The following is a 26,637-nucleotide window of genomic DNA, read 5'->3' on the forward strand; positions in this document are numbered from 1 at the left end:
TGAAAGGTTAGCCATCTCAAAGCTTTTAGCCTACATGCCAAACATACCCAGCCTTGGTAGGGCTAAAAACTTGACCAGTTCTGCAAGACCTACAGATAAGAGATGATGTGTGACTACAAACACCAACCAGGTTTCCATCCCAGTAAAGTACAAGTTGGATAAATAAAAAAAGGTCACAACAGGCCTGATGGAAACAAATTTGCCGGTAAACTTTCCAAATGTCGACAAAAAAATAAATAAATACGCTAGCCAAGGTGGGATATTTGTGTGTCAGTCAAACTAATAATGCGAGAAATGGCGGTGGAAACCCCTTTACGCACAAATATTGATATAACCATTATATCGGTGTAAACCTGGAGTCACGTGATTATGTTGTGTGGTCCTCCCCAACTACAACTCAGGAAAGCATGCAGTTTATTAGACTACAGATTAAATAAATAATGAAGAACTTCACAGGGTGGTGAAAGTGCACGATGATGAGCTTGATGCTCCTTTCCAATAAATATCAAGGGTCTTATTCTGGTGACGTGATCATCGATGCTTGGCTGCTGTTCGACAAATAATTCCTAAGGATCACATCACGTAGGAAGCCTTAACCACACAGCATCTGCCAGCTGTTGACCACTGCCTGAAGACTCCAATAATCAACTAACCATGATCTTGAGTTTAGAATGCACATTATATTTATTTAACTAGGCAAGTTAGTTAAAGAACATATTCTTATTTACAATGACGGCCTACACCGGCCAAACGCAGACGACGCTGGTCCAATTGTGACTCCCAATCACCTGCCCGGTTGTGATACAGCCTGGATTCGAACCAGGGTGTCTGTAGTGACACATCAAGCACTGAGACGCAGTGCCTTAGACCGCTGCGCAGCTCGGGAGCAATTAGTTTAAAATCAGCTGTGTTTGCTAAGGATGAGGACGAAGTGTGAAACCTCTCGAGCCCCTGAGGACTGGAGTTCCCCCCCCCCCCATCCCTGTTCTAGAGTGTAGGCCTCTACCTGCAAAGCCTTCAAAGTGTGTCAGACAGATAAAGCATGTGCTATCACCATGGGAACTGTGAATTCACCCTTGGTTCCCAGACCTACCGCTACACTGGGCCCGGGGGGGACCGTGGTTACATCAATTCAAGGCTAAAGCAATAAGCCTTGCGCATCACGTTCTTCCTTGAGAAACAGACACATCTTCACCCACTTTTTCTAACAGCCTAATAGCTCTTCTCTTTTCCATTGTCATGCAGACACTCACGGTAGTGCTTTCCAACACCTCTCCCAGAAGAACCCGGGTAACCTTAAGTTCATAAATAGCCCAGGAGTAAAATGTGGGGCGATATCTAACGTTACGACACCACCGCTGCCGTGAATTTAAGACGGGGGGGGAAATGAGTGAGTTCAAACACAGCCATTTATCCCAGCTTTACGAGTGACTGAGTTAAGGCCTTCTACTGTAGCATTGATCCATAAAGCTGACGATGTTACAGTGTGGTAAACATGCTATAACGTATGTCATAACCATTCACTTCTTCAATAATATCATGACAAATGCAGATATAGGGGACTGACTCCGTAGGCTGCGAGTTGACTGCAAACAGCCATGGGAAGTTATTTTAGTCTCAAGAACTAGCAACATGTTGTGAATGAACACAACAGGATTAGACCCTTACACGCCACAGTATGAGGCCTATGCTTTATGGTTGAATATGTAACAGATCCTAGCCTATATCATTGCCCTTGGCTAAAGCTATACGACCACTCACATAGGCAGTCCTATAACAAAAGGTTCTTCGACTCATCACAATGGTTATATAGGAAACCTTTAGTCAGAATGGACAGCACGTGTTAAAGTGAAGAGGAGCAAGAAAAGATTCCTGAAACTATTTCAGTTCTGAAAAGGAATCTAAATAAATAAAATAAAAAACAGGTTTTCTGAATGTGAAAGGTGTGAAAACTGCAAACTTTGGTAGATTCAGGGAAATTCAAATATTTTTCCACTCTGATGACAGATGTCATTCATTCAACCAGTTCCTACCAAGTAGAGACTAGTGCTTTTAACTCCATCTTTTGCCTAAGAAACAGACCTGCTATGAAAACAAAAAGAGCAAGCTTGGAGCGCCAGAGGCCAGAATTCTAGCCCAAACCCACACAACAATTACATAAAAGCTTCATTCATCAAACCGAACATGGCCAATCCTGGTTCTATAAGCTGCTGACATCTGGATTGTTGCCCACTAATCCTTGTTGTAGGGAGTGAGAAGGGAGGTGGGGTGTGGGGTCATATCTTCTGCTTCATTGTGCAGTAGCCGATCATGTGAGAGTCACATTGGGGAAAAGTTCCCAGTTGTTAATGAGAATGAGGCAGGAGAACAGGCTACAGAGCCATACAGAGGTATCTCCAAAATGGCTGGGTCTGACTGAGTCATACACATTACATATTCTGTCTGAGATTACTGTGTAGAATATGAAAAAGGCTAACCAATACTGTCAACACAAAACATTTACGTCATTTAGCAGATGTTCTTATCCAGAGCAACTTACAGGAGCAATAAGGGTTAAGCACCTTGCTCAAGGACACAGCGACATTTTTTTCACCTAGGGATTCGAAACATGAAACCAATCTGTTACTGGCCCAACGTCCTTAACCACTAGGCTACCTGCCACCCATTCAACCACAGCCGTGAGGTGAACATCAGACACACTGGGGGTCTGTTGTCAATTAGAATATTGTGGGGATTTTCTACATGGAGATCAAGAAACGACCTGGATGAATAAGGATATTACTTACAAAGTAGACACTTCTAGAATATAACTGGACTGACACACACAGCATAGTTACGTTGCAAAGCCATGTGTGTGAAAGGTTATGAATAACAATACCATTGTTTGGACATTGGAGAAATCAGCAAGGCCATTACAGGATAGGGACGCCCGGGGGCGACGGAGACTTGTCAAGGTCAGGCATGCGCTGTAGGCTACTTGAGCTTGTCAAGTTCCCCTGATACAGTTACAGCTTCAGTGTAGCCTACGTTATGGTTTCAAATTGAAATGTGGTCAAATGTTCTGCACACAATGGCCTTGTGTAGTCATTTGCAAACCGGAGGTTAGTTCATTCATAGCCTATTTCAATGCAAAAGAATTGTTCGACATGTTTTGCGTTGAGATAATTAAGAATTTTGTTGGACTTCTACACGCACACAAGCGTTGAAAAGCTCGATTTGTTTAGATAGCCAGGTAACTTACAGTAGACTATAGCTTAACAGGGACTTTCAGCTTCTATGACCAGGAAGACATCGATTATATAACACAATGTCTGTTTCACACGGTAGAGAATAGGATATTAGACTGTGAGGCGCGGAAGGTTTACCCATGCAGATGAAATATCATTACGAGATTTATTTTATTTTTAAATCCTAACGTTACTAACTTCAATACCATTTAAGAAGCCTACTCGAGGTTAACTTTACTACGATATATCTAGGTAGCTATGAGTCCAGGTTAACCGAGTGTGTGTATAGCTCATGAAGAGGCTACTTACCATGTGCTGAGAGTAGCCTGGGCTACAGAGCACTCAACCGAACATGACCAACCGAACCATACCGAACCATACCGAACCCCAACATGTCCTCCTAAAGAGCCTACGATTACTCCAACGACCTTATGTTATTTCCCATGAGGTAGACTTGCTCTGGCAGCCAAAACAACCAAATACTCCGTCTAAAAACGTGATGCTATACGGATATAGAAACAACGCCCTTTACTTTAATATCACGTTAACGTAATTTCACAAATACAAAAAAATATACACTTACTGTACACGTTTTAAAACGGGTGTATCACAGTTGCAGCAGATAGTATTTTTGAGAAACAACACGTTTCTGGCGGCCTTCTGTTTCACACAGGTGTTGAAAGCACGTTAGATCATTAACACAGGTGGTCACCGTCCCGTAAATACACGCTTTGTGCTGGAAATGTGAAAGATATCGGAAGATGTGTGAACACCACCCTATAAAAAGGTGCATATCAATTTAACCTTTTGTTTTTGGAAAATGATTTCTAGGTAATATGAAGGATAAGGTGCGTGCGTTTCCAAACCCATACTGCAAGCGATGCTTAATATTCAGACCGAGCATCCTTAACAAAACTCCCCCGTACAGAACCTTCATCTAATCATTTAACGATGTGTGAAATGTAAAGGAATTAACTGATGAGTCATTGTAGCCTAGATTTCAATAAGACACAGGGCTACAATCATCATCCAATCAACCATTGACAACTGCCAACATAAAGCGATAGGTAAAAAAATAATAAAAATAGTCATAACATACTAGCAATATTTTGACAGTAAAACATATTTGGTTACATATAGTCTTAATATATCCATATGATCTCTAAAATGAAGGACGCCAATAATATGACGCTTTACGTTAACATTAGTGTCATCATGACAACCCATTGTATTGTTAGACTATTTCCGCTTTAAAAAGCTACATTTGTATTATGATAAGAATATAATCACACCCTTACCGCTCTTCGATTGTGCCAATCGTCTGGTATTGTGTGCTCCCTCGACACGAGGTTTCTCTGAACGTTCACTATATCTTTTTTTTTCCTTCCACTGGTGCAAGCAACCTTGAGCATGCTCTTTATGGATGGGGGAAAAACTCGAGTTGTACCAGAGGAAACGTCACTTCCTGCCGCTCGTCTCCTCTCCGCCGAGGTGCGCTGGCCTTGCCATGTGTTCCACAACTTCTACAAGGTGTGCGCTCTTCAGAAAGCAACGTCGGCAGTGGTTTCTGGGTTTATGTGTTTTTGACCGTTTAATTTGACACATTCACATGACCTAGGGTGTTTGCACAACATTAGTGAGGATTATATATATTGACATGTACACAGAAATGTAGAATCGTGGTCGCGTTGAGCGCAGTTGATTTTGCTCACCCAGCGCTCTCGGTGGACTTCACTTCGCATTAGTGGATGGTTTCAAACGGGAAAACTGCCTGTTTAGCGTGCTAAATCAAGTGTATCTTCGCTTTTCAGAGTGGGACGACTTTCACGCTTTGCGCAGGAGTTTGCCAATGAATGACTGGCTGGCGGCATCATAGTCTAGGCTGCACACCATGAACAACCAACAATTCATTGCAACATTTTCATATACTATTCGGTCAATAAACAGGTAATCTCTCTGAACATATAGGACTAAATATGAATTGGTTTGAATGCGGTGTGACTATATGCAGGTTGCTCAAAATAAAAATGAAGGGTGTTCTTGTAACGATGTTTGTCGAAATATAATTTGGATAACTCAATTTGCGCAGATGTGAGATGGCATCAATGCAATTCGGCTTTAGGCTATTTCAGTGATATTATAGTAGGGGCGATGCGCCTATAGCCTATGCAATAGCCACATCAACGTTTGTAGGTAGGGTAGATTTCTTGTGTCTCAGACCATTATTGTAAAATATATATATATATATATATATACATATTCAAAAAAAACTTTTACACAGCAAACATTATGTTACGCACTATACATGTCTGATGAAACCATAACTGTGACACATTTTGCAGGGTGTCCAATAAAAAAAAAAGTAGTTTGTTTCATCCGACTGGTCAGGTATAAGGACCTCTCTGTATTCAAAATGGTTTATAACGGACCGGAATTCTGCGCGAGATTATGCCAAAACTACCAAAAGAGTCGGACGCAGGCCTACAGTTACACATGAATAGGAAAATCAGACTTCATGGGAACAAAATTCAGTTTTCTTTGCAACACTCCTTTTTCTGCTACAGCTGTGGAAATATTATCTGCTATACAGGGTCTTGTTGTAATTCTAGGCCAGGACACAACGGCGTGATTTAGCCTAATCTTAGAAATGCTGAGTCTGCAGGCCCATGACTAGACATTTTATACATTCAAATATGATAAAATTACATTTGATACAGAATTTTGAAATGAGAAAGAATGCAAGGTTCCGTTGTTATTTAAAAGCAAAGCTAGTAGCTAAAGATGTGAATAGAATTGTTTTGGGCCACTGGAAATAGTTTTTTTGATAAGCTTCTATATCCTGAGTGAAAAGGTTATTAAATGTAATTCTAAACTGTCAGTAGGTTAATCTATCACCTCCATAAGTATAAAGAGGGGGTAAATCAGGATTTTGTGGTTGTTCTTTTGTTTGTGTATGTAATATCAGAGCTCAACTTTTCAATTAAACAACCCTCATTGGGTGGTCTCATCAGGTAAACTATTTGCTGCCTTTCTCATCGACATTGTAAAAATAGTTTCTGCACCAATCCTGCCCACTACAAGTGTTGTGAGTCACACGTTCATTTTGCACACTGTGGACAGTGATTAAAAGGGGGAGGATGTCAGCCTTGGTGTCTCAAAGTATCACACTCACAGGGATTCAGGTGAAATGCAAAAGGGCCCCACTTCTTGACAATAAGCCTGGCCTGCTTATTCTTTTATAAAGTAATAAAATGGTTTAAAATAATAATTCAATACATTATTAATATGAGATGTGTATGTAAAACATTTACATTTGACATTTTAGTCCAGAGATGTACAGTTAGTGCATTTAAGATAGCTAGGTGAGACAACCACATATCACAGTCAAATATGCAGCATACAAACATTCCATTCCAGCTAAACAATGGATATATAGCGTTTTGCAAAAAAAAACTAACATTTTCATGCACATCTAAAATGAATAATAATAATAAAAACCGTCATATTTGACACATACATGAAGGTACCCATAAGCAATCATTTCTGATGAAAAAACAGACATGTGAAACATTTGTGGATATAGCGTTTTGCAATCAACTCTTTCAATGTAGGCCTAGTATACCTGCTGTTGAGGCCTACAATGTAGGCCTAGTATACCTGCTGTTGAGGCCTACAATGTAGGCCTAGTATACCTGCTGTTGAGGCCTACAATGTAGGCCTAGTATACCTGCTGTTGAGGCCTACAATGTAGGCCTAGTATACCTGCTGTTGAGGCCTACAATGTGAATATTTGTTGTTGGGGTATTTGGTATTTTTATTAGGATCCCCATTAGCTGTTGCGAAAGCAGCAGCTACTCTTCCTGGGGTCAACATGACTAAATACAGAACATTACAAGAACAGCTCAATGACAGAACTACATTTTTTTTTTTAAATGTAAAGGCACATGTAGCCTACATATCAATACATACACACAAACTATCTAGGTCAACTAGGGGAGAGGCGTTGTGCCTTGAGGTGTTGCTTTATCTGTTTTTTGAAACCAGGTTTGCTGTTTATTTGAGCAATATGAGATGGAAGGAAGTTCCATGCAATAAGGCTCTATATAATACTGTACGCTTTCTTGAATTTGTTCTGGATTTGGGGACTGTGAAAAGACCCCTGGTGGCATTTCTGGTGGGGTAAGTGTGTGAGTCAGAGCTGTGTGTTAGTTGACTATGCAAACATTTTGGAATTTTCAACACATTGTTTCTTGTAAAAAGAAGAAGTGATGCACTCAGTCTCTCCTCAACTCTTAGCCAAGAGAGACTGTCATGCATAGTATTTATATCAGCCCTCTGATTACAATGAAGAGCAAGACGTGCCGCTCTGTTCTGGGCCAGCTGAAGCTTAACTAGGTCTTTCCTTGCAGCACTCAACCACACGACTGGACAATAATCCAGGTAAGACAAAACTAGAGCTTGCAGGACTTGCTTTTTGGAGTGTGGTGTCAAAAAAGTAGAGCGTCTCTTTATTACGGACAGACCTCTCCCCATCTTTACAACCAGTGAATCTATATGTTTTGACCATGACAGTTTACAATCTAAGGTAACACCAAGTAATTTAGTCTCCTCAAATTGTTCAACAACCACATCATTCATTGCCAGATTCAGTGGAGGTCGAGAACTTTGGGAATGATTTGTACCAAATACAATGCTCTTAGTTTTAGAGATGTTCAGGGCCAGTTTATTACTGGCCACCCATTCCAAAACAGACTGCAACACTTTGTTAAGGGTTTCAGTGGCTTCATTAGTTGTGGTTGCTGATGTGTATATGGTTGAATAATCAGCATACATGGACACACATGCTTTGTTTAATGCCAGTGGCAGGTCATTGGTAAAAATAGAAAAGAGTAGAGGGCCTAGAGAGCTGCTCTGCGGTACACCACACTTTACATGTTTAACATTAGAGAAGTTTCCATTAAAGAAAACACTATGAGTTTTATTAGATAGATGGCTCTGAATCCACGATATGGCGAAGGTTGAAAAGCCATAACACAAGTTTCAACAACAGGTTATGGTCAATAATATCAAAGGCTGCACTGAAATCTAACAGTACACTATCTTCTTATTATCAATGTCTTTCAACCAATCATCAGTCATTTGTATCAGTGTTGAGTGCCCTTCTCAATAAACATGCTGAAAGTCTGTTGTTCATTTGTTTACAGAGAAGTAGCATTGTATTTGGTCAAACACAATTTTTTCCAACAGTTTGCTAAGATCTGGCAGCAAGCTGATAGGTCTGCTGTTAGAACCAGTAAAGGCCGCTTTACCACTCTTGGGTAGCAGAATTACTTTGGCCAAAGAAAAGTCTTTAGATGTGCCAGGTGAACCTGCAACCACAACACTTCAATAACACTTGATATAAGATCTTCTCTAAGCATTACACATATGGCTCTGAATATATACAGCAACACCTCCCCCATAAGCATTCCTTCCAGGTGGAACCAAAAAGAGTGTAGGTGCATGTCATGTCCTCTATTATGGAAGCTAAGAGGAATTTACAGTGTATCTTGCTGTAACAAACCAGTTCACATAATGGGACTGTTATTTACATTCCTCCTCTACAGGGCCTCATAAACATGGATTTAGAGTTTTGAAAGTGTGATGGAATTAGTTCTGGGTAAATCACTGTTGTAGTTGCTGGGTATCTCAGGCCAAGAATGCAAAGCTCCCACAGCAACTGTTAGCAAGCCAAGCTTCAGTGTTTCTTTCTTTTTATATGTGTAATCATTAGTTGTTGTGTCACCGGATAATGTCAAACCTGTCGAGCAATAAGTAATGCCTTTGTTGAATTGTTAACTCAGGGGCAAAGGTGTTAAAAGAGAACAATTCACCAAACACCTACTCACATTGTGGGATGGTTGCCTTGGTTAAAGAGAATATTCCAAAATAAATATATTTTCCTAAGAAATTGACTTGTGGAAGCTAACCAATTTGGTATTTATCTGGGTACAAACACAAACACAAACACACACACACACACACACACACACACACACACACACACACACACACACACACACACACACACAGGGTCAGTCTAGCAGACTGGAAGGCTGCTCGTACAAATGACTGCAATGATTTTTTTTTTTTTAAATGTTCAAGAACAGGAGGGATAATAAAGTTCCTTTATTTCTTTTCCTCACAGGATTTCAGTGAAATGTAGCATAAGCCCACCCTACGGAATACATATTAGGAACTTCGTTCCTCCTCAGGCCTAACCCCTCTGCTAGTCAAGTCTCAACCCTGCACTAGTGAAGCGCCACCCTTCCTTCTAAACCTTTCCTAGGAACTTCACCTTAATATGTGAAGTTCCTAGGAAAGGTTGGGGAGGAATGATGGTGCTTGACCAATATGTAGTCCGTACACACCACCTGGGTCCCACCTGCAAAGACACCACCCACAGATCCAGATCCCATAAACACATCAGTTAATGCCAGGCTGGGAACTGTGTGTGTGTGAGAGAGAGAGAGAGGGCACAGAGTATTCTCATGACTCCATACCTGACTACCGGTAATCACAGAGCAAATATAGTTTCTTGACTCCCCATTACATGAACGTAAACATCAATTCCCTTTGTTTCTGAGGGAGACCCCACTAATCTTTAATTGGCAACGACTCTCTGCTCAAATGATGTCTCAGAAGTCCTGATCTTCTCCATGGGAAAACCAATACTATCTGTGTCTGTTTTTGTGTGGGTGTAAATTCATCAAGTCCAGACTAGTGATGAAATGTGGTTAACAATTTAGTAAAATTGTCATTCAAGTCCAGGCTCTAATCCAGGAACTACAGAGATTTTGTTCTTCCCGTTTGATAGTACATTCTTTTGCAAATTAAATGGAATTGCCAGAGCTTCCAACAGTCAGATTTATGCGTAGGGTTAGTTTTTAGGCTGGGCCTTTGTTAAATCTTCTCTAAGCAAAACAGTAAATTCTTAATTTGCCTTTGAGGAATTGAAACGAGTACAGCAACAAACACCTGCACCCTTAATGACATACACAACACATTTTCCATGCACTGTAACCAATGATTACACTAATAGTCATTGGTGGTACATTTTACTCATTTTGAAACCTGAAAACATCAGTTTGGGCTCCCGAGTGGCGCAGCAGTCTAAAGCACTTTATATCAGTGCTAGAGGCGTCACTACAGACACCCTGGTTCAAATCCAGGCTGTATCACAACCGGCTGTAATTGGGAGTCCCATAGGGTGGCGCACAATTGGTCCGGGTTTGGTCGGTGTAGGCCGTCATTGTAAATAACAATTTGTTCTTAACTGACATGCCTGGTTAAATAAATAAAAAAACCTCTTCTTTGTTTTACACGGTAAAGAAGCAGTTGTTCAAAGGTCTTTGCCCTCTTCATCTGAAAATGACTCCACCAATGTCCCCCACCAAAAAAAAAGCAAGACATGTAACTACATCTATATATTGCAACTAGAGCTGCGAAACACCTGAAATCTCCAACACAGTTTACCAGCTCCACATTTAGCTTAATGGAACACCTCAATCTGCCTGGAGTGAGTTTCCCCCAAAAACACCAAGATCCTCTTCAGCATTAAGATCAATGGACTTAAAATGATCTTCGAGCTAAAGACGATGTTTGTATTCGGGAAACTCAGCCCAGGTGTTCCCAGTATGATTCATAATGGCTGCTGATGTTCTCTCCACTTGGTTAACCTTGGTTAAGTCTGCCATAGGCCTCTCCTGCTGCTCTGGATGTGGTCTTTGGCTCAGGTTTCTCCCGGGCAGGAAGCACGGATCCAAAGCCTTGCTGGTGCTGACACAGACAAAGTCCACCACAATCCACCTGGAAGGAGGGCCTAGCCATACAGTCTGGGAGAAGGGCCTAGCCAGACAGTCTGGAAGGAAGGTCTGGCCGGACAGTTCCCCACAGCTGGTCAGAAACAAGTGGAAAGAGATTCTGTGGTTTGTTTTCCAATAGAACAGGTTGCTATGTTGGAGAGAAACCATAACCTCATCACACAACGTCTCACTAGGTGTCTTTCCACCACTATTATAACTGGACATGGGTTTTGGAAGTTTTACTAAACAATTTCATCATTGTACATGCAAGTTAACACAGGTGCACAGGCATAGCAAAACATGAGGTCTCCCCTTGTCATGCTCTGTACAAAACAGATCGCAGCACATTCTGAACGTAACTAGGTTTTTTTTAAGGGGTTTTCTGGACTTTTGGTGGAAGATGTTATGTTATTGAGCAGGCAGTTTAGCAGCCCATGCAGGGGTCCAACACAATACTGAGTTGGAGTTTGTGCGACAATGCACTGCACTGTGTACCTTTGTTGACATGCATGTACATTAAATAATTGCTTTAGATAGGACCCCCTGTAGCATCAAAAGAATCCCCACATAGCGCTCTATAAGACCCCGCGTCTTGACATTCTGCTCTTCGGTCTCTCATAAGACTGCCTCACTTTTCTCGTTCTCTTGCGCATGAACGCACAGACTTTTATCCCGCCTTTTTACTGTAAACAGTATCAGCTTAGTCACCCAACAGTAAACTGTCACTTTCCCAGAACAGAAGTCCTTATCACAGTCCCACCCATACGCCTGGGGAAGACTCCTACTTTCAGTCTGTCTGCAGCAGTAGCATTCACTCGTCACCCCGTGGGATGTTCTGCAGAATGGCTCCATTTAGCTAATACAAAACAGCACTGAACTGAGCAAAAATTACAATAAAAATGTTTCTTCACGTAATTACCATAAATATATATTTGTTTTTTGTAAATGAGGTACTGGCTTTTCATCAATGAATAAAGTCATTGAGCCAATGTGTGCGTGCCAAATGGCATCCTATTAAGTATATAGTGCACTACTTTTGACCAGAATGGCACCCTATTCCCTATATAGTGCACTACTTACAGGTTGACCGGGTCAAAAGTAGAGCACTAGGGAATATGGTGCCATTTGAGATATCTATGTGACTTGGCCATATAGGCTTCACAACACAAAAGGGGATGTGGATTGCGGTTATACATTAAGAAAGAAAAGGCTGCTGATGCACTGTGGTTTGGTGTGAACACAACAGTGAGCGGACAAAAGGGAATTTTGAAAAAACATATATTCCTTCCTCTTCCTCTTTCCATAAACTAAGCAGGTGAGGAGGGAAAAAGAGGAACAAGAAAGACAACCAAACACTAAAGCAGATAAAAGATGATACACATACTAGACATGCATCTATGACTGTATCGTTTTAAAAGACACACACAAAACGTTGTGTAGAGGAAGTTTTAAAGATGATGCAATCCAAGGCCAGGATTGTGTAGGCGAAGTCGTGTTTTTTTTTAAACACAGGGTGGGTTAAGCACGGTCAGCTGCCGTGTAGAGCACTGATATGCTATCAGCAGCAGAACAGGGTCTTTTTCAAGTCATGGTTCATGTTCGTAGGTTACATGAGACCCGTTAGTGTGAAAGCCCTCATTCATAAATGTGTTTTTTTCTCAAATGTTATAGATAACTGTCGTGGGGTTGTTATGTCCAGAGGACATTAAACAAGAAACCATCAATGATATTAATTATTGAATCAGATTGCTGAATCCTAGGAACATTGGAAAAATGGGTTTGTTAAAAAGATAACTGAACATATACTGAACTAAAATATAAACGCAACATGTAAAGTGTTAGTCCCATGTTTCATGAGCTGAAATAAAAGATCCCAGAAATGTTCCATACACACAAAAAGCTTATTTCTCTAAAATGTTGTGCACAAATTTGTTGACCAGTTCTCCTTCGCCAAGATAATCAATCCACCTGACAGGTGTGGCAAATCAACAAGCTGATTAAACAGTGTCATCATTACACAGGTGCACCTTATGCTGGGGACAATAAAAGGACACTCTAAAATGTGCAGTTTTGTCACACAACACAATGCCACAGATGCAATTGCAATTGGCATGCTGACTGCTAGAGAATTGAATGTTCATTTCTCTACCATAAGCTGCCTCCAACGTTGTTTTAGAGAATTTGTCAGCACCTCCAACCGTCCTCACAAACACAGATGTATGGCGTCGTGTGGGCGAGAGGTTTGCAGATGTCAAGGTTGTACGGTCAGCTGCCGTGTAGAGCCTCCACCATGAGGGTCCCATGGTGGAGGTGGGGTTAAGCATAAGCTTCGGACAACGAACACAATTGCCTTTTATCAATGGCAATTTGAATGCATAGAGATACCGTGACGAGATCCTGAGGCCCATTGTAGTGCAATTCATCCGCTGCCATCAAATAAAAGTTTATTTGTCACGTGCGCCGAATACAACAGGTGTAAACCTAACAGTGAAATGCTTACTTACAGGCCCTAACCAACTGTGCAAGTAAAAAATAGGTATTAGGTGAACAATAGATAAGTAAAGAAATAAAAAACAACAGTAAAAAGACAGTGAATAATAACAGTAGCAAGGCTATATACAGTAGCGAGGCTATATACAGTAGAGAGGCTATATACAGTAGAGAGGCTATATACAGTAGAGAGGCTATATACAGTAGCGAGGCTATATACAGTAGCGAGGCTATATACAGTAGAGAGGCTATATACAGTAGAGAGGCTATATACAGTAGCAAGGCTATATACAGTAGAGAGGCTATATACAGTAGAGAGGTTATATACAGTTGCGAGGCTATATACAGTAGTGAGGCTATATACAGTAGAGAGGTTATATACAGTAGCGAGGCTATATACAGTAGAGAGGCTATATACAGTAGAGAGGCTATATACAGTAGAGAGGTTATATACAGTTGCGAGGCTATATACAGTAGCGAGGCTATATACAGTAGAGAGGTTATATACAGTAGAGAGGCTATATACAGTAGAGAGGTTATATACAGTTGCGAGGCTATATACAGTAGTGAGGCTATATACAGTAGAGAGGTTATATACAGTAGAGAGGCTATATACAGTAGAGAGGCTATATACAGTAGAGAGGTTATATACAGTAGCGAGGCTATATACAGTAGAGAGGCTATATACAGTAGAGAGGCTATATACAGTAGAGAGGTTATTTACAGTAGAGAGGCTATATACAGTAGCGAGGCTATATACAGTAGAGAGGCTATATACAGTAGCGAGGCTATATACAGTAGCGAGGCTATATACAGGCACTGGTTAGTCGGGCTAGGTATGGTTATAGTGACTATGCATATATGATAAACAGAGAGTAGCAGTAACGTAAAAGAGGGGTTGGCAGGTGGTGGGTGGCGGGACACAATGCAGATAGTCCGGGTAGCCAATTTTCGGGCTAATTGAGGTGGTACAGTTGAAGTCGGAAGTTTACATACACATTAGCCAAATACATTTAAACTCAGTTTTTCACCATTCCTGACATTTAATCCTAGTAAAAATTCCCTGTCTTAGGTCAGTTAGGATCACCACTTTATTTTAAGAATATGAAAGGTCAGAATAATAGTAGAGAGAATGATTTATTTCAGCTTTTATCTCTTTTATCACATTCCCAGTGGTTCAGAAGTTTACATACACTCAATTAGTATTTGGTAGCATTGCCTTTAAATGTTTCAGGTAGCCTTCCACAAGCTTCCCACAATAAACTGGGTGAATTTTGGCCCATTCCTCCTGACAGAGCTGGTGTAACTGAGTCAGGTTTGTAGGTCTCCTTGCTCGCACACGCTTTTTCAGTTCTGCCCACATATTCTCTATATTGTTGAGGTCAGGGCTTTGTGATGGCCACTCCAATACCTTGACTTTGTTGTCCTTACCCCATTTTGCCACAACTTTGGAAGTATGCTTGGGGTCATTGTCCATTTGGAAGACCCATTTGCGACCAAGCTTTAACTTCCTGACTGATGTCTTGAGATGTTGCTTCAATATATCCACATAATAATCCTTCCTCATGATTCCATCTATGTTGTGAATAGCACCAGTCCCTCCTGCAGCAAAGCACCCCCACAACATGATGCTGCCACCCCCATGCTTCACAGTTGGGATGGTGTTCTTTGGCTTGCAAGCCTCCCCCTTTTTCCTCCAAACATAACGATGGTCATTATGGCCAAGCAGTTTTATTTTTGTTTCATCAGACCAGAGGACATTTCTCCAAAAAGTACAATCTTTGTCCCCATGTGCAGTTGCAAACTGTAGTCTGGCTTTTTTATGGCGGTTTTGGAGCAGTGGCTTCTTCCTTGCTGAGTGGCCTTTCAGGTTATGTCGATATTTTACTGTGGATATAGATACTTTTGTACCTGTTTCCTCCAGCATCTTCACAAGTTCCTTTGCTGTTGTTCTGGAATTGATTTGCACTTTTCGCACCAAAGTATGTTCATCTCTAGGAGACAGAACGCGTCTCCTTCCTGAGCGGTATGTTGGCTGCGTGGTCCCATGGTGTTTTTACTTGCGTACTATTGTTTGTACAGATGAACGTGGTACATTCAGAGGTTTGGAAATTGCTCCCAAGGATGAACCAGACTTGTGGAGGTCTACAATTTTTTTCTGAGGTCTTGGATGATTTCTTTTGATTTTCCCATGATGTCAAGCAAAGAGGCACTGAGTTTGAAGGTAGGCCTTGAAATACATCCACAGGTACACTTCCAATTGACTCAAATTATGTCAATTGGCCTATCAGAAGCTTCTAAAGCCATGACATCATTTTATGGAATTTTCCAAGCTGTTTAAAGGCACAGTCAACTTAGTGTATGTAAACTTCTGACCCACTGGAATTGTGATACAGTGAATTATAAGTGAAATAATCTGTCTGTAAACAATTGTTGAAAAAATTACTTGTGTCATGCACAAAGTAGATGTTCTAACCGACTTGCCAAAACTATAGTTTGTTAACAAGAAATTTGTGGAGTGGTTGAAAAACGAGTTTTAATGACTCCAACCTAAGTGTATGTACATTTCTGACTCCAACTGTACATGAATGTATAGTTAAAGTGACTATGCATATATGATAAACAGAGAGTAGCAGCAGCGTAAAAGAGGGGTTGGGGGGACACACAATGCAAATAGTCCGGGTAGCCACTTGATTACCTGTTCAGGAGTCTTATGACTTGGAGGTAAAAACCTAATGTTTCAGCATGACAATGCACAGCCCGATGTCGCGAAGGATCTGTACACAATTCCTGGAAGCTGAAAATGCCCCAGTTCTTCCATGGCCTGCATACTCACCAGACATGTCACCCATTGACCATGTTTGGGATGCTCTGGATTGATGTGTACGACAGCGTGTTCCAGTTCCCGACAATATCCAGCAACTTCGCACAGCCATTGAAGAGGAGTTTGACAACATTCCACAGGTCACAATCTACAGCCCGATCAACTCTATGCGAAAGAGATATGTCGCGCTGCATGAGGCAAAAGGTTGTCACACCAGATACTGACTGGTTTTCTGATCCAAGCCCCTACTTCTTTTTAAGGTATCCTGTGACTAAGAGATGCATATCTGTATTCCCAGTCATGTGAAATCCATAGATTAGGGCCTAATGAATGTATTTCAATTGACTGATTTCCTCATATATTATTTAAATTATTATATATATATTTTTTTACCTTTATTTAACTAAGCATGTCAGTTAAGAACAAATTCTTATTTGCAATGACAGCCTAGGAACAGTGGGTTAACTGCCTTGTTCAGGGGCAGAACGATAGATTTTACCTTGTCAGCTCGGGGATTCGATCTAGCAACCTTTCGGTTACTGGCCCAATGCTCTAACCACGAGTCTACCTGCCGCCCCTATGAACTGTAACTCAGTAAAATCTTTGAAATTGTTGCATGTTGCGTTTATATTTTTGTTCAGTACTAACCCTAGCCCTAACCTTAACCCTTATACTAACCCTTAACTTAACCCTTACCCTAACCCTTATTCTAAACCTTACCTTAACTCTAACCTTAGCAAGTAGTTGCTTATTTAAGTGATAACGCCTTTGAAGCCATTGTTTGGAGGATATATTGGCACGAGATATATTGGGAAACCCGTGCTAATACAGTGCATTTGGAAAGTATTCAGACTTTTCCCACATTTGTTATGTTACAGCCTTATTATAAAATGGATTAAATAAAACATTTCCCTCATCACTATACACACAATACCCCATAATGACAAAGCAAAAACAGGGTTTTGGAAATTTTTGCAAATGTAACATAATATTTTTCATGAAATATAACATTTACATAAATATTCAGACCCTTTACTCAGTACTTTGTTGAAGCACCTTTGTCTTCTTGGGTATGACGCTACAAGCTTGGCACACCTGTATTTGGGAGTTTCCATTCTTCTCTGCAGATCCTCTCAAGCTCTGTCAGGTTGGATGGGGAGCATTGCTGCACAGCTATTTTCAAGTCTCTCCAGAGATGTTCAATCTGGATCAAGTCCAGGCTCTGGCTGGGCCACTCAAGGACCTTCAGAGACTTGTCCCAAAGCCACTCCTGTGTTGTCTTGGCTGTGTGTTTAGGTTCGGTGTCCTGTTGGAAGGTGAACCTTCGCCCCAGTCTGAGATCCTGAGTGTTCTGGAGCAGGTTTTCATCAAGGATCTCTCTGTACTTTGAGATATGTGGGTCATCCACATATCTCAGTCATAGTAAGTACATTTCCCCCCAATAAAGTAGCTATCGGCAAAGTCAGAGCTAGTGAGGTGGAAAAAGTCAAGTGTTAGTTCACGAAAGGCATTTATTTGTATTGTTTTTTTGATGAATTCATTCACACTATTTCCTCCTCCCATGAGATAACCTTAGCAAGCAGTTGCTTATCAACAGATAGTTGCATCTACATAGAGCGTCTACAGATGGGTTATCCAAATAAAGTGTGACCCCAGAAACACGTTCACATTGCAGGACACGCCACAACAGCAACAGTCTGCGTTACTAAAATCCCTCTCCCCTGAATTTTGACCCTTATATATATTGTACTTGAAGTCCAATATATTCAATATATTCCTTTGTAAATTCTAAGAAAACATTCCAAGCAACTGAGTATGGTTGTATTGACAGACCTAGACACGTGTTGCAGACTGAACCGTAATCGCAAAGACAATCCAACATCACAGGTAGGGCGGGGAATTGCCAGGGACCTCACAATACGGTATTATAACGATACATAGGTGCCGATACGATTTGTATTGCGATTCTCACGATGCTATATGTATTGTAATTTGATAGTGAGATCATATTTGCGATTTGATGTTCCAAACATATAGCTCACTATATGTTTGCTGTAGAGAGACAAGAGAGAGCAGGAGAAAATTAGTTTTGATCAGTCAGGGAAATAAAAGTGCTGAAAACATGTTGGCTCGCTGTTTAAAAAGTCTAATATTGATATAATATCGTCCAAAAATAATATCCCGATATGTAACTGTAACGATTCCCCCTCCATCACTGATCACAGTCATGGCTGCATTTTCAAATACCAGGACTGCAGTGACAGCTAGTGGTCAACATCCAACTCAACGTTTCCATTTAACATATGGTAGGTACACTGTTGCTGCAGTAGCTATCATGCAAGTCCTTGTTTTGCGATTTGACATTAAATCATTTTTGCACAATGGCTGACAGATTGTGGCTTTCACAACAGTTCATTCTACTATCTTGTGTGTAATATTTAAAGTAGATGTGTGGACAATAATTTACTGGATAGTAACACATGAGCATTGTGAAACACATTAATAACAAAATCAAGGGATGACAGAAAATATTTTATTACTTGTGTGTGTGCTTTTCCAACCTAACTTTAAGATGGATATTTTTTGGGATTTAAGATCGCGGATGTGGAAGGATTGATACACTGTGAATGCCATTAATGTTATCGTCCAATGTTATCAATGTTGAGGTCCAATGCAGTGTTTTTTATCTCAATGGCAAATACATTTCTAGTAAACAATTAAGTACCTTACTGTGAATGTTTAACATGACATTAAAAAACAAAAAAACAATAATAGCTTCTTAGAATTTTGTTAGGACTGTCAGTGAGTGGTTTGAGTGGGGAGGGGAAAACTGAAAATTAGCTGTCATTGGCAGAAAGGTTTGACACTATTTCTTATTGGTTTATTAACTACATTACCACCTGGGGATGTCAACATGAAAGGCCAAAAATTCCATCCCACCAAAACAGGCTGAAATTTCAGGCTATCTTTTCAAACAGCTCTTACACTAAAAGTGCATTATCATCATTTTCTCAATTTCACAGTATTATTCCAACCTCATAGTGTGGAAATATATATACTAAACAAATATAGAAAAGCAACATGCAACATTTTCAAAGATTTTACAAAGTTACAGTTCATATAAGGAAATCAGTCAATTGAAATAAATGAATCTATGATTTCACATGACTGGGAATACAGATATGTATCTGTTGCTCACAGGATACCTTAAAGAAAAAAAAGTAGGGGCGTGGATCAGAAAACCAGTCAGTATCTGGTGTGACCACCATTTGCCTCTTGCAGTGCGACACACCTCCTTCGCATAGAGTTGATTGTGGCCTGTGGAATGTTGTCCCAATTCTCTTCAATGGCTGTGCGAAGTTTCTGGATATTGGCGGGAGCTGGAACACACTGTCATACACGTCGATCTAGACCAGAGCATCCCATACATGCTCAATGTGTGACATGTCTGGTGAGTATGCAGGTCATGGAAGAACTGGGACATGTTCAGCTTCCAGAAATCTTGTATAGATCCTTGGGACATGGAGCATTGCATTATCATGCTGAAACATGAGAGGATGGCAGCGGATGAACGGCACAACAATGAGCGTCAGGATCTCGCTACGGTATCTCTGTTCAGATTCAGATTGCCATCAATAAAATGCAATTGTGTTCGTTGTCCGTAGCTTATGCTTACCCATAGCGTAACCCCACCACCATCATGGGGCACTCTCTTCACAACAATGACATCAGCAAACCGCTCGCCCACATGACGCCATACACGTGGTCTGCGGTTGTGAGGCCGGTTGGACATCCTGCCAAATTCTCTAAAATGACGTTGGAGGCGACTTATGGTAGAATTAATATTTAATTCTATGGCAACAGCTCTGGTGGACATTCCTGCAGTCGGCAAACCAATTGCACTCTCCCTCAAAACTTGAGACATCTGTGACATTGTGTTGTGCCACAAAACTGCACATTTTAGAGTGGCCTTTTATTGTCCCCAACACAAGGTGCACCTGTGTAATGATGATGCTGTTTAGTTGATATGCCATACCTGTCAGGTGGATGGATTATCTTGGCAAAGGAGAAATGCTCACTAACAGGGTTGTAAACAAATCTCTGGTCTGGATTAGTGTGCTTCAGATGCAGACTGGTCTGGATTAGTGTGCTTCAGGTGCAGACTAGTCTGGATTAGTGCCCTTCAGGTGCAGACTGGTCTGGATTAGTGCCCTTCAGATGCAGACTGGTCTGGATTAGTGCCCTTCAGGTGCAGACTGGTCTGGATTAGTGCCCTTCAGGTGCAGACTGGTCTGGATTAGTGTCCTTCAGGTGCAGACTGGTCTGGATTAGTGCCCTTCAGGTGCAGACTGGTCTGGATTAGTGCCCTTCAGGTGCAGACTGGTCTGGATTAGTGCCCTTCAGGTGCAGACTGGTCTGGATTAGTGTGCTTTAGGTGCAGACTGGTCTGGATTAGTGCCCTTCAGGTGCAGACTGGTCTGGATTAGTGCCCTTCAGGTGCAGACTGGTCTGGATTAGTGTCCTTCAGGTGCAGACTGGTCTGGATTAGTGTCCTTCAGGTGCAGACTGGTCTGGATTAGTGTGCTTTAGGTGCAGACTGGTCTGGATTAGTGCCCTTCAGGTGCAGACTGGTCTGGATTAGTGCCCTTCAGGTGCAGACTGGTCTGGATTAGTGCCCTTCAGGTGCAGACTAGTCTGGATTAGTGCCCTTCAGGTGCAGACTGGTCTGGATTAGTGTCCTTCAGGTGCAGACTGGTCTGGATTAGTGCCCTTCAGATGCAGACTGGTCTGGATTAGTGTGCTTCAGGTGCAGACTGGTCTGGATTAGTGTGCTTCAGGTGCAGACTGGTCTGGATTAGTGTGCTTCAGGTGCAGACTGGTCTGGATTAGTGTCCTTCAGGTGCAGACTGGTCTGGATTAGTGCCCTTCAGATGCAGACTGGTCTGGATTAGTGTGCTTCAGGTGCAGACTGGTCTGGATTAGTGCCCTTCAGGTGCAGACTGGTCTGGATTAGTGTGCTTTAGGTGCAGACTGGTCTGGATTAGTGTGCTTGTTTGGCTAAACATTGCTACTTTCTGCTCTGAGTATTACAAGCTCACTAGTCCCTCCTGTTGCAACGAGTCACCCTATTGATCTATAATTCCAGTCACATAGTTATATTACTTCATCCTGCAGCAGCAGGTTAGACTGATTTATCAGCCATGTTTCTATCATGCGTCATGAATGTTACATAGGCCGACAGGGAGGAACTTATCTTGCTTTCCACTAGTGTTTTTCTAGTGCCAGCATGGTGATTATCTACCATATGATTTGTATTGTATGCTATTGTAGTGATCACTTCATTCATTAGCGCTGTTTTAATTCATCTTCTGCTTGCATTTTGTTATCTTCATGTCATCATGTCTTACATACTAGTTCTATCATGTGTTTCCTGCTGCAACTTGTATGCTGTGGTGTAGCTCGCAAATTCAGGTGTTGGTGTCAGCTGATATCTTTGGTTCATTATCTGCACACAGTATTGCATTGTGGGAGGACGTGCATGTTTAGTCTCTGTATCGTCACCTTGCAGACACAATGTCGTGCTAATTCATGCGTTGGCTGTTATGCGCTGTATCCTCTGCGCATAGTCGTTACGACATGGCTGCTATTATTGCTATCGCCAAGAGCACGGTCACATCGTGGTGACATGGAGGCCAACACTAGCCACCCCTTTCACAGCGTCGACTTCAACATGGCGGTACGATGACATCATTACCCGCAGTTTCTGACTCCAGGGGCAGCAGGTGGTTAGAGCGTTGGCACAGTAACCGTAAAGGTTGGTTCGATCAAATCCCCGAGCAGACAAGGTAAAAATCTGTCATTCTGCCCCTGAACAGGGCAGTTCACCCACTGTTCCCCCAGGGCGCCGAAGACGTCGATTAAGGCAGCCACTCCCCCGCACCTCTCTGATTCAGAGGGGTTGGGTTACATGGGGAAGACACATTTCAGTTGAAGGCATTCAATTGTACAATGAGGCTTTACATTTTTTTAACTAGGCAAGTCAGTTAAGAACAAATACTTATTTACAATGACGGCCTACCCCTGCCAAACCCAGACTACGCTGGGCCAATTGTGCTCTGCCCTATGGGACTCCCAATCACAGCCGGATGTGATACAGCCTGGTTTTGAACCAGGGACTGTAGTGACACCTCTTGGCACTGAGATGCAGTGTCTTAGACCACTGCGCCACTCGGTAGCCCAACACCTAGTTTACATTAATGACAATGTGCTGCTTTCGTGTCTGTGTCTTGGTGTTTTATAGAGTATTTATTGTGATGTATTATTGGCTGGTGCAAATCAATTTCCCCTGGGGGATTTATAGTGTTATCTTATCTTATTAGAGTTCATTATCAGGTTACTGTGATCCATAGCTGCTTTTTACGCTAGTGGTCACTTCTCCGGATTCTCCCCAGTTAGTATCTAATAGCGGTGGGATAATCGTCTTGATTTTATCCCCGTTTGCCCCTTACAGAATAAAACATCCATTCTTACAGTTATACGGTTACTTCGTCATCTTTCATTCTCACCGTAGTGAAGCAACAGGTTAGGCATATTTTAGGAGAATACTATATTACGATAGCAGTAAAAAGTTTACGCGCATTATCATGCATGCTTGATCATAGTGCATATGCAAGGCATCTTATACCAGGATGCAGCTCACTCTGCTACAGTCATTTTAGCTGAGCGTGACTCAAACCTACCACCATTCTGCTACAGTCATTTTAGCTGAGCGTGACTCAAACCTACCACCATTCTGCTACAGTCATTTTAGCTGAGCGTGACTCATACCTACCACCATTCTGCTGCAGTCATTTTAGCTGAGCGTGACTCATACCTACCACCATTCTGCTGCAGTCATTTTAGCTGAGCGTGACTCATACCTACCACCATTCTGCTACAGTCATTTTAGCTGAGCGTGACTCATACCTACCACCATTCTGCTGCAGTCATTTTAGCTGAGCGTGACTCATATCTACCACCATTCTGCTACAGTCATTTTAGCTGAGCGTGACTCATACCTACCACCATTCTGCTGCAGTCATTTTAGCTGAGCGTGACTCATATCTACCACCATTCTGCTACAGTCATTTTAGCTGAGCGTGACTCAAATCTACCACCATTCTGCTACAGTCATTTTAGCTGAGCGTGACTCATACCTACCACCATTCTGCTGCAGTCATTTTAGCTGAGCGTGACTCATATCTACCACCATTCTGCTACAGTCATTTTAGCTGAGCGTGACTCATACCTACCACCATTCTGCTACAGTCATTTTAGCTGAGCGTGACTCATACCTACCACCATTCTGCTACAGTCATTTTAGCTGAGCGTGACTCATACCTACCACCATTCTGCTGGTCCAAAATGCTGGAGGCCGCTACATGTGGTGTCCAGCAGTTGAGCAGAGAGATATCTTGTGCCACTGGGATGGCGTCATCGCTGGCTTACTATTACTGGGTCTTTTCATCACTAAGCATATATTTACAGAAGTTCAGCTTCATTTTGAATTGATTACTACTAACCCTAACCATATTTCAAACCATTTTTCCCCTCAGATTTCAAGTCATCACCTTGGACCTTAGTGGAGGAGCTGATGGTGTATCACGGTGCGATGACCAATCAAAGCTCGCTGTAGCTTCCAGTCGTGTTGAATTGGCTGGCGATGCTATTCCTTAGTAAACACAGACCCCAAAGCCAATCAGGGGGAGGAAAATAGGTTTATTCAAATAGGACAAATCATGCTTGGAAGTAGATGGTCATTCTCCCCTGTCTTGTGATTCTCTCCTGTGATTATCTCCACAGAACAAAGGAAACAGGATCTAGTTTTATAACCCAGCCCTAGCCTGTGGTTGTCCAATTAGAAGTCCTTGCAGTACAACTGGGCCAATGGCCAAATAACAAGTATCGTATTTCAGGCTCACTGTATAGACAAATACCTCCCATATCTCTGACCCATTGATCGATAATCCCCAATTACAGAAAAAAAACACTATTTCCATTGATCGTTAATTCTATTGACTTCTCGTCCTCTTGACCTCTCGTCCTCTGTCTCTGCGTTGTGTATTTATCTTCTAAATATTCTCATAGTAAGCTTTATCTAGCATGCTGTCGGCTTGCTAAACACCCCATGGCGATCAACTGACAGCTCTTTGGGAATGTTCTGTTAAAGATCTTATTTCAGACACTCTTATATTCAGGCATATTCTAGTAATCTAATGGGGTCTATTTCTCTCATTATCAGGACATTTATTCTTCTCTCATGGTTTCCCGGGATATATCGTTAGACATCAAGCAACGAGTGTAACATCGTAGACAGTAAAGAATTATGGCCCATAATCTTGAGGGTCAAGTCATGAATGACTGAGAAGCAGTGCCGATGCAGGAGTGGTCGGCCCATAGCTCAGAGCTGGCCCGCAGCACTGACGAAGGAACCAGAGCCTCGAGGAGCTTCAGAATCTGGTCATTGGATGCCAGCATCAGTGTTGAACAGGGGTTAGCCAGGTGCCGCCCGTGCTCAGCTGGCAGGTAGCATAACATGAAAGAGAGGACAAGGCATCGTTAGTTATTATGACTGATGTCTAATTCTTTATCGCTGAGTGTATAAGTACTGTTAACATGTATGAATTCATTAATTAATGACATTTTATTTTTGTGTCAAATCGCCTATTGGCAGCCCATCCCTTATGGGATTAATTGACACATAAACAAACCTTGTAGTAATTAAATGATAATTCTTCTTCGGACATTCTCTGCATTGCACATCACATAAAGAGTGACATTTTTTATTTATTCATATATATACAGTTGAAGTCGGAGGTTTACATACACCTTAGCTAAATACATTTAAACTCAGTTTTTCACCATTCCTGACATTTAATCCTAGTAAAAAATTCCCTGTTTTAGGTCAGTTAGGATCACCACTTTATTTTAAGAATGTGAAATGTCAGAATAATAGTAGAGAGAATGATTTATTTCAGCTTTTATTTCTTTCATCACATTCCCAGTGGGTCAGAAGTTTACATACACTCAATTAGTATTTGGTAGCATTGCCTTAAAATTGTTCAACTTGGGTCAAACGTTTTGGGTAGCCTTCCACAAGTTTCCCACAATAAATTGGGTGAATTTTGGCCCATTCCTCCTGACAGAGCTGGTGTAACTGAGTCAGGTTTGTAGGCCTCCTTGCTCGCACACACTTTTTCAGTTCTGCCCACAAATTCTCTATAGGATTGAGGTCAGGGCTTTGTGATGGCCACTCCAATACCTTAACTTTGTTGTCCTTAAGCCATTTTGCCACAACTTTGGAAGTACGCTTGGGGTCATTGTCCATTTGGAAGACCCACTTGCGACCAAGCTTTAACTTCCTGACTGATGTCTTGAAATTTTGCTTCAGTATATCCACATAATAATCCTTCCACATGATGCCATCTATTTTGTGAAGTGCACCAGTCCCTCCCACAGCAAAGCACCCCCACAACATGATGCTGCCACCCCCGTGCTTCACGGTTGGGATGGTGTTCTTCGGCTTGCAAGCCTCCCCCTTTTTCCTCCAAACATAATGATGGTCATTATGGCCAAACAGTTCTATTTTTGTTTCATCAGACCAGAGGACGTTTCTCCAAAATGTACGATCTTTGTCCCCATGTGCTGTTGCAAACCGTAGTCTGGCTTTTTTATGGCGGTTTTGGAGCAGTGGCTTCTTCCTTGCTGAGCGGCCTTTCAGGTTATGTCGATATAGGACTCGTTTTACTGTGGATATAGATATTATTGTCCCTGTTTCCTCCAGCATCTTCACAAGGTCCTTTGCTGTTGTTCTGGGATTAATTTGCACTTTTCGCCCAAAGTACGTTCATCTCTAGGAGACAGAACGCGTCTCCTTCCTGAGCGGTATGATGGCTGCGTGGTCCCATGGTGTTTATATTTGCATACTATTGTTTGTACAGATGAACGTGGTACCTTCAGGCGTTTGGAAATTGCTTCCAAGGATGAACCAGACTTGTGGAGGTCTACAATTTTTTTTCTGAGGTCTTGGCTGATTTCTTTTGATTTTCCCATGCTGTCAAGCAAAGAGGCACTGATCTTTAAGGTAGACCTTGAAATACATCCACAGCTACACCTCCAATTGACTCAAATTATGTAAATTAGCCTAACAGAAGCTTCTAAAGCCATGACATCCTTTTCTGGAATTTTCCAAGATGTTTAAAGGCACAGTCAA

At 41.7% G+C, this 26,637-nt stretch overlaps 1 protein-coding gene across 2 annotated transcripts in view; it reads right to left on the minus strand.

Moving 5' to 3' along the window:
* The window catches only part of LOC115170147 (transferrin receptor protein 1), a 32,333-nt gene extending 27,652 nt beyond the window's left edge, over nucleotides 1–4,681 (minus strand). The window contains exon 1 of one of the 2 annotated variants that reach the window (XM_029726479.1): nucleotides 4,526–4,681. The gene's annotated coding sequence lies outside the window, so the exon portion shown is untranslated. Of the gene's footprint in view, nucleotides 1–3,810; nucleotides 3,932–4,525 lie in introns of those variants that run through there. The other variant, XM_029726481.1, reaches the window with a different exon arrangement.
* Between the last annotated feature and the right edge of the window lie 21,956 nt (nucleotides 4,682–26,637).

This window comes from Salmo trutta, chromosome 31 (assembly GCF_901001165.1).
Source record: "Salmo trutta chromosome 31, fSalTru1.1, whole genome shotgun sequence".
In the NCBI taxonomy this organism is placed as follows: domain Eukaryota; kingdom Metazoa; phylum Chordata; class Actinopteri; order Salmoniformes; family Salmonidae; genus Salmo; species Salmo trutta.